This window comes from Poromitra crassiceps (assembly GCF_964638095.1).
Source record: "Poromitra crassiceps genome assembly, chromosome: 15".
In the NCBI taxonomy this organism is placed as follows: Eukaryota; Metazoa; Chordata; class Actinopteri; order Beryciformes; family Melamphaidae; genus Poromitra; species Poromitra crassiceps.
In genome coordinates this window covers 10,671,607-10,678,919 of record NC_139634.1, presented here as the reverse complement: position 1 = coordinate 10,678,919, position 7,313 = coordinate 10,671,607, and positions in this window count along the sequence as shown.

Sequence of the window (7,313 nt, the reverse complement as noted above, 5' to 3'; positions counted from 1 at the left end):
GTCAAGTTGCAGTCTACGTCTGTCATACAAGCAGGTGTGGCCATTCAGTCTTATGTTGGGCGTACCTCAACAACATGGCTAATCTTTTTCAACATTGGAACATGGTCCTACGTCTAACCCTAACCTCCCACCACCCACACACCGCTCGTCACTCCCCTACCCACCCCTCAAACCCCAACTCCTTACGACATTCATATCCCTACCTATGGCCCCTTTCCCTGAGCCCCACCCCCTTCCCTCACCACACCCCCTTCCACCACCCAAACCCCCTAGCAACTCCCCCTGCCCACCCCTTGAACTCTCACTCTCTACGACCGTTCTATCTCTAGCTACTGCCCAATTTCCCTAGCCCTTACTTACCACGCCTCTCCCGCCACCCACATCTCCCTAGCCACTCCCCTAACCCACCCCTCCAATCCCGACTCTCTACGACCTTCCTATCCTGAGCTATGGTCACTTTTACCTAGCCCCGCCCCCCTTCCTTGATGGAATGGATGGATGTGAGGTCACAGTGACCTTGAACTTTGACCACAAAAATCGAATCAGTTCATCCTTGAGTCCAAGTGGATGTTTGAGCTCAATTAGTTAAAATTCCCTCAAGGCGTTTCTGAGATTATCATAACGAGCATGGAATAATGGGCCGTCACGAGGTCTCAATGACCTTGAACTTTGGCCTTTAACCACCAAGATCTAATCAGTTCATTCTTGAGTCCAAGTGGACGTTTGAGCCAAATTTGAAGAAATTCTGTCAAGGCATTCCTGAGATGTTGCATTAACGAGCATGGAACATACGTACACTACGTACAACCCGAAAACATATACCTCAGTTCCAAACTTTATTTGCCCCAAGATAATATCACAATGATGGAAAAGATGGATAAAATACTGCACATAATCAATGTCTTAGATATATACTGCGTCTCAGATGCCCAGTGAGTTTATACAATTATTTTATAATGTAGAACTATAGTGTGTGGGAGGACTCTTCACTGTACAATGGAGAGCTGTGCTTAAACTATAATTGCTTATTTAGCTGATGCTAATCAATGATCTACTGGCTGTAACACATTGCTTGAGAAAAACAAGTAGAGAAAGAAATGCGAAAAAGAAACGTTAATCTAGCCACCAGTACTCACATCGTGTTATTGTTTCAACTCGAGGTTCGTACTTCATATAATAATAATACATTTATCTTATATAGCGCTTTTCTAAATACCGTAAATTCCGGACTATAAGACGCACCGGTCTATAAGCCGCAGCACCAAAATTGACTATTTTTTTCTTCTATAAGCCGCACCGGACTATAAGCCGCGGGTGTTTTGATGTTTAATTACCATATGAAAGGGTTCGTGCACAGAGAGGAATGTCGGGAAAGAGATCGCTGTTTGGGGAAGCTCCCATTTATTAACATTTCAACAAAACAAAACAAAAGTCAGGTCACTAATCCCCAGACAAAATCACACAACAATAGGCTACCGTATATGTGCAGCAAACCTGTAACCAGAGAAGTCAAGTCACTAATCCTCGTCTTCCTCTTCTTCCTGCGTACTGAAACCACCAAAGTCCTCATCTTCAGTGTCGGAAACTAACAGGTTCAGGGTGGCTTCGTCAACCACTCTCCTCTCTCCTTCATTGTCACTCAAAACCAACGAACTCCTCTTCATCACTGTCGGCATCGAACAGCCTCTGAAGCCTCTGACGGCCCTCAGCGCCAGCTGTGGCGGCGTCATCCTTTTCATCCCGCAGCAGTCCAGCGTTTTGGAACCCGTTGGTGATTGTGGATGTTTTCACACTCCTATAATATTCCGTGATCTTCCTTTGTGTGAATTCGCCGAAGTTTGTGATTTTCTCCTGGTAGTCGGGAGGGAGTTGTTCAGTAGTTCTCCCCCGGACGGACAGTCCCTTTCGTCTCATGAATCGGTAGCACCAAGATGGCCCACCTCTGAAATGTTCAATTTTCATCTCGGTGGCGATTGTTTTGGCCTTCAGTCGGATCTGCACCGTGGAAACGCCTCGGCCGTCTCCTCTCTGGGTCAACACCCAGTCCTCAAGGGAATCTTCAAGTTCCGGCCATCTGCTTTTGTGGCCTCTGAAGGACTTTTTTGTCTTATTACACTGAGACAGTTCCTCCTGCTGCAGCTTCCAACGTCTCACCATTGACTCATCGACGCCCAGGGTACGCGCTGCTGCTCTGTTTGTTTCTTTTAGTGCGAGTTCGACTGCTTTCAGCTTGAAAGCTGCGTCGTGTGACTTTCTGCGTACCTTCCCCATGGTAAGTGAGAGAGAGACTGCTTGTCTTGTTGTGATTCCGGGCTGATGAACTTTGCTTACCGTAATTACCATATGTAAGGGTTCACGCACAGAGGGGATTGTTGGCTGTTTGAGGAAGCTCCCATTTACCGTATTACCGTAACATTTCAACAAAACAACATAACACAACACCTTTGTTTATTTCGACAGTGCACACAGTGTCCGCGGTGTGGTGAAAAGAGGGCAACAGAGGAAATTAAAACAGAAGTGGATTTATAGGTAGAAAGAGTGCTAAAAAAGAGAGATTTTATTTGTATTTGAAATTTTTTTTCTGAAAAAATCCATAGATAAGACGCACCGTTATATAAGCCGCAGGGGCCAAAAAACGGGAAAAAAGCCGCGGCTTATAGTCCGGAATTTACGGTACTCAAAGTCGCTTTACAGAAAACACAGAAATAAATACCGTAATTTCCGCACTATAAGCCGCACCGGAGTATAAGCCGCAGCAGCAAAATTGCCTGTTTGTTACATATATAAGCCGCACCGGACTATAAGCCGCAGGTGTTTTAATGTTTTTTTTTTTTTTTTTTTTTTTGTGTTTTAATGTTTAATTACCATATGTAAGGGTTCATGCACAGAGGGGATTGTCGGGAAAGAGATGGCTGTTTGAGGAAGCTCCCATTTATTAACATTTCAACAAAACAACATAACACAACACCTCCTGTGTTTTTTTTTACAGTGCACACAGTGTCCGCGGTGTGGTGAAAAGAGGGCAAGAGAGGAAATTAAAACAGAAGTGGATTTATAGTTAGAAAGAGTGCTAAAGAAGAGATAATTCAGTTTTTTATTTTTATTTTTTTCCGAAAAAATCCATAGATAAGCCGCACCGTTATATAAGCCGCAGGGCCAAAAAACGGGGAAAAAGCCGCGGCTTATAGTCCGAAATTTACGGTACTTTAATTTGAAACATTCATGAAAGGTGGGGACAGTAGGTAGAGTGGAGTGAGGTTAGGAGGAGAAGGCGAGGTTGAAGAGGTGGGTCTTGAGGGCCTGTTTGAAGGATGTTATGGACTATATATCCATATCTCCTCATCTTAAGGAGACAACAGACTGAACATCTCCTCTGATTTTGTTAAGGCAACATAATCAGCATCTCTTAAGTGTGATGACAAACGACGCTTCAGCGGCACTGTTTCTACAGATCGTTACATCTCATCCTCACTTCAACTCTCCATCCAATTGAATTAGCATTAGTTATTTCTAACCCCGCCTTTATGAATCAGCAGATCAAACTGTATTGACGCTTAGGCAAACGGCGTAGCAAATGACCTCTCCTCTCAAGTCCTGTACAATTTGTTTCACATCGTTAACCTTTTCACCGGTTTCACAGCAAATGTCACTACATGGAGATGCACTATGAGGCACAAAACTCCTGGTCAAATTAATGGCACCTGAACCAGCTTCCATAAGAAGCAGTTATTTGAAGTTCTTTCAAATGCATTGTTTCGATTAATTATGCTAACAACTTGGAGATGGGCAAAATACATTGCATTTTACAGTAAATATTATTCAACACATAGGCTATCTTTGACATGGCGAATTCCCTCTAATTGTTAATTGTCAGTGAAGATAAAGATGAAATTAGATCCAGCTTTACGGGGGGGGGGGAGTTATTGGTGATATACTTTGCATTGCTGGGCTCAATCTGTTGCTTTGTCTTATTGCCACAGGTGGCCAAACATAGACCACATGATGTCATGTCAAGATAATTACAGCACGGCGACAAGGGAGTTTGTCAGGAGAACAGATGTCAGTCAATGTAATGAACACCTGGTTTTGGTTTCACTTCCACAGAATCAAAGACCTACAGTAGAGCCGCCATTTTGGACCAACGTTCAACCATCATACAGAGAGAAAGCCATCGTAGAGGCAGTGATACCAACTTGTCCACCGACAGTAGCTAGCCGCAGTAGACCATAATGCAATGCAGCCACAAGACATGTTGCATCTTAATCTTGGGCGTGACCCATGGGCGAAGTTTGCGTTGGTTCAGGAGGTTCACTGAGCCCCTTACGGTGCTGTGCATGTAGGGATTTAAATAGGCTATTAAGTACATTTCTAATGATAACACCTGCTCGTTATTAGGCTACTTAGTTTGCTCCTCGCTCCCTCTCACTCTCTCTCCACGCGTCCTCCAAGTCCAAGCGGACTCCAGAACTAGCCTACGCCTCGTCCGCGGTGTCCGCAGCTGTCTGTGTAGTGTAACGTTATGCCGCCACTCGAGAGGCACGCGCTTCTTCAGCTCACGCACGAGACAGGGAATTGTGCACAGAATGCCTCCAAAGAGACTGGCACTGGAACCCGTAACGCTCGCTCACACACTCTTGTCTGGATTTGCTGACATTTAGGCTATTATGAGCCAATATCTGAGCATGGGCACCCCTTTACTGTATGTAAACAGCAGGTAAAAGGTGTGCATAATAACCTTTCTGTGCCATGGAGAGGTGAGGCTTCATACCTTCACCAGGTCTCCATCCCTCCCTCCCTCCCTCCCTCCCTCTGACACCTTTGTGTCAGGCTCTCGCTCTGCATGGAGTTCTAGGCTCCTCTTAGACTTTATTTGTGGTCAGCAGTTTTGGTTCACCTTCTCCTATCATCTCTCATTATCGTATAGCTGGCGGTACAATTTTCACTCGTAATTGCTTTTGTGCTGATGCGTGGAATTATGACACGTTAAATCCGAGCCAAAATGACTTTGATTGGAAGTGATGAGATTTTGTCCCAGCAGATGACTAAATTTAAATTCTGTTCTGTGAATTCCTATGGAACGATTGTGGTTTGTGAGAGTTTGGTTTCGATGGTACTTCTTGCAATATTCCATCACTCGTTGGGCACGTCGGGATATGAAAATGCACCTGCTGGTATCCTAATCGTTAATGTTCCTCTAGATTTTTTGTGAACCCCCAACCTTAAAGTTCAAACTTCACCTAAGGCGTGACAACTTTTGATTAAAAGTAACAAGTTCACACGCGTGTTCAAACGTAACTCTGGGATATGTCAGTAACTGAAGTGGAAGCAGACACAGCAGGCGGAGGGAAAGTGGGTCCATAACAAATGGAAAATTACAACACGTCATCACAAAATAACTCCCAGAATGCTTTGAACACGACACATTGACTATGTCCAGCAGTAACCCAGGGTGGAATTTTCCTTTGGGCCCATCTCGATTTTTCTTTTCACTTGGGCCAAGAGGAAGCGGGCCCACTAGCCTTTCAGCGGCTGGAAATAACCTTTCCAGATTGTCCCCTCTGCAGATATAATTATCACAGGCACTGGCTGTTAGTGGAAGTGGCCCTCTGAGCACCTCCCCCAGGTTCCTCTGTAATGCTCTCCATGGTCACATCAGAGCCCCTCATTACTGGAACACCCCTTGACCTTCAGGAAGAAAGAGCAGATGTATTGCTCGGGCTTAGATAAGTGAGTGAGAGGAGCATCATGGTCAACCTGTATGAGGTGCACAAATACACGGTGTGCCATTGAATAAGACCGCGCAAAGTAGTGAGTCACTGTCCTCCTATGAATCACAGCTTTAGCTATTTCCAAGAGACTGAAACATTTGTCAGAAACGTTCACTAAATTAAATGGAACGTTGTAGATGTGGAAAGGGAGGATATATTATGCCCTCGCTCGCTAGAAGTGAACTTTTGGTGGCAACAATGTGCCTCGCAGCTCGTTCAAAGCATCACAAGCATACACAACGACACAGGAAGATGGACGGGCAGCTCTTAACGAGCTCTTCTGCTCACAGGGGGCCTCAACGACTAAAACGAGCATTGTGTTAGTGTGATTCATGAACAGTGAGTCCAACTGAGCGCTCCATACCAATGTGAGACAGGTTCTTATTCAGTGCTCCATACCAATGTGAGACAGGTTCTTCTTCAGTGCTCCATACCAATGTGAGACAGGTTCTTCTTCAGTGCTCCATGCCAATGTGAGGCAGGTTCTTCTTCAGTGCTCCATGCCAATGTGAGACAGGTTCTTCTTCAGTGCTCCATACCAATGTGAGACAGGTTCTTATTCAGTGCTCCATACCAATGTGAGACAGGTTATTCTGCAGTGCTGCATGGAGTTCTAGGCTCCTCTTAGACTTTATTTGTGGTCAGCAGTTTTGGTACACCTTCTCCTATCATTTCTCATTATCGTATAGCTGGCGGTACAATTTTCACTCGTAATTGCTTTTGTGCTGTGCTGGAATTATGACACGTTAAATCCGAGCCAAAATGATTTTGATTGGAAGTGATGAGATTTGTCCCAGCAGATGACTAAATTTAAATTCTGTTTTGTGAATTCCTATGGAACGATTGTGGTTGGTGAAAGTTTGGCCAATGTGAGACAGGTTCTTCTTCAGTGCTCCATGCCAATGTGAGACAGCTTCTTCTTCAGTGCTCCATGCCAATGTGAGACAGGTTCTTCTTCAGTGCTCCATGCCAATGTGAGACAGGTTCTTCTTCAGTGTTCCATGCCAATGTGAGACAGGTTCTTCTTCAGTGCTCCATACCAATGTGAGACAGGTTCTTCTTCAGTGTTCCATGCCAATGTGAGACAGCTTCTTCTTCAGTGCTCCATGCCAATGTGAGACAGCTTCCCTGTGTGTTCTGGACAGGATGCAGGTGAGTTCTCTGTGTGTTCTGGACAGGATGCAGGTGAGTTCTCTGTGTGTTCTGGACAGGATGCAGGTGAGTTCTGGACAGGATGCAGGTGGGTTCTCTGTGTGTTCTGGACAGGATGCAGGTGAGTTCTCTGTGTGTTCTGGACCGGAGGCAGGTGAGTTCTCTGTGTGTTCTGGACAGGATGCAGGTGAGTTCTCTGTGTGTTCTGGACAGGATGCAAGGTAAAGGTAAAGGTAAAGTCCCACTAATTGTCACACAATGTGTGAAATTTGTTCTGCGCATTTGACCCATCCCCCTGGGGGAGTGGTGAGCGGCAGCGTGCGCCACGCTCAGGAATGACATGGTGATTTAACCCCCCAATTCCAACCCTTTGATGCTGAGTGCCAAGCAGGG